Source organism: Portunus trituberculatus, chromosome 31, assembly GCF_017591435.1.
Source record: "Portunus trituberculatus isolate SZX2019 chromosome 31, ASM1759143v1, whole genome shotgun sequence".
Classification (NCBI taxonomy): domain Eukaryota; kingdom Metazoa; phylum Arthropoda; class Malacostraca; order Decapoda; family Portunidae; genus Portunus; species Portunus trituberculatus.
This window is the reverse complement of record NC_059285.1, coordinates 11518846-11521345: the sequence shown is the minus strand read 5'-3', so window position 1 is coordinate 11521345 and position 2500 is coordinate 11518846.

The window sequence follows — 2500 nt, the reverse complement described above, 5'->3', positions numbered from 1 at the left end:
TTGTCATTCATATTCTCTTTATATTCTTCTAAGGACACCAACTGCTTCTACTATTTATTATTTATATCATTGTCACCGTTCTCAGCAGTGTTCACTGAAATATTGATAAGTATCGTAATGCAAATATTAACAACAGTGGTGGTTGTCAAGAGTAGCGGAAGCAATAATAGTAGTAGTAGTAGTAGTAGTAGTAGTAGTAGTAGTAGTAGTAGTAGTAGTAGTAGTAGTAGCAGGAGCGATGGTGGTGATAGAGTTAGCAGTAGTAGTTACAAAGATTTGTTATAGTAGTAGTTGTTGTTGTTGTGACTGCTGGTCTTTCTAATGTTCTTGCTGCACCTATTGCTGCTACTGTAGTTGTTGCCCCTGCTGCTCTTGTTACCGATGTTATTGTTTGGTGTTGTTACCACCACCACCACCAACCTCCCCCTTAAGCTGCATCACAACACATCATGTCAACAGCGTAACATGACACCGTGTCCTGGAGAGCACGACAAGGTCATCTTGAACGTCCTCTCTCTCTCTCTCTCTCTCTCTCTCTCTCTCTCTCTCTCTCTCTCTCTCTCTCTCTCTCTCTCTCTCTCTCAGAACGCCACTTTCTGTGTGTGTGGCTTTGGCAGACAAATTTGTTTGGAGAACCTCCTAACGTCAACAACAAAGAAAGGTCAGGTACTATATTGCAGTTCTTGATGAGAGAGAGAGAGAGAGAGAGAGAGAGAGAGAGAGAGAGAGAGAGAGAGAGAGAGAGAGAGAGAGAGAGAATATTAATGTAAAGTTTGTGCTTGTTTTTCTTAATCTTGTTAAATTTAGAAGCAGTTGACATGTAGGCCTTCATTAGCCTCTTCCTCCTCCTCCTGCTCTTTCTCGTCATCGTCCTCCTCCTCCTCCTCCTCCTCCTCCTCCTCCTTCTGCAGTACCCGGATGAATTGATATGTTATATAATCAGGTAGTAAGAAAGTGAGAGAGTAGTGACAAAAAAGACACAGAGTCACAAGGGACAGAGGAAGGAGAGCAGTCCCGTTGTGAGGACATGCTGTGTGTGCTGCGGAGGGTGAGTGAACCTGACGTGCCCTTCCAGACCGTCTTGGTGAGGGAGTTGTCACCTTGAGTCCCGTTACTTGTTGTGATCATGGCCACCTTCTCTCTCTCTCTCTCTCTCTCTCTCTCTCTCTGTGTGTGTGTGTGTGTGTGTGTGTGTGTGTGTGTGCTTGCTGTAGCCTGTTTTTTGCTCTTCCTTTTCTGCCCTTTTATTTTCTTGTTTGTTTTTTCTCATATTTCCTCGGATTTTCTTTTTTTTCATCTTCTGTATGTGTATGTATGTGTGTTTGTGGGTAGGTATGTAGACAGGTAGTTAAGTAGTAAGGTATTTGTTTACCATGCTGTGTATTTGTTTCATTGCGTTACAGGGAAAATAATGCTATCGGTTTGTTTGTTTTTCCATCGTCCTCTTTACTGCTGACACCTAAATAGGTTTCAGCTGTATCTTCCATCCTTCCTTAATTTTGTACTTAATGTTTTATTTTCATTTATTTTGTTTAGTTTTAGTTATATAGTGTTCTCTCTCTCTCTCTCTCTCTCTCTCTCTCAGTAATTAACGTCTTATTTTTCTGGTACTGCGGTTGGGAAGAGAGAGAGAGAGAGAGAGAGAGAGAGAGAGAGAGAGAGAGAGAGAGAACGCACTATAAATTTGGTGGGTGGGTCACTTCGCAGAATCCGGAGAAAACAAACTTCCACCAAACAGCCCGGCCGGTGGATTCTACCGCTGGCCGCCACACACGCAAACTGCAGGGACGGTGCAGGGCGGGTTCCGTGACGTCATGTTCCGGTCGCCGGGATGTCTGTTCTTCCGTCGTAGCGGCCTGGGATTCCATGACGTTGTGTGACGTAACTGTGACGTCCCTGTTACGTCACTGGACCTGTTTGAAGCAGTTTTTACATCTGCTTCTCTTCTCATCTATCCCCTCGCCTTACTTTTGCCCAGCCCAGCCCAGTGTAGTCCAGTTCTGCAAGCCGCACATGCAGTTCCTTCCAGCACACTTTCTTTCTAGTTCCTCTCTCCCACAACTCTCCACTCTCCCTGTTTCTTTACCTCCTCTTTTCATCTCTCTTCCTCCTTTTGATTACTTCCCCTTCCATTCCTCCATTCTTATTCTCCATCCTATTCCTTCACGTCTCTTTCTCACACCCTTCTCTCACTGCTCTGCTTGATGCTACCCACCCCTCCCGCTCCCCTTCCCGCTTTCGTCCCCTCCCTACCTCACCCGTCTCTTACCTGCCCCTTATGTCCCCCTACCGCTCCCTCCCAGCGCGTACACAAGGCCAGAAGTGGGCGAGGGGCCTCCCCGAAATCCAAACCGGACCTCATCCAGTGCCCAGCGTGTGAGGGAGGAGTTCCACCCACATCCTTGTCTCAGCGTGGCGGACAGCAGGAACAGGAATGTGATGATGATGGTGTGGGGAAGAGGGAGCAGGAACAGAGGGTGTGGTTGGTTGCGGGTCATTC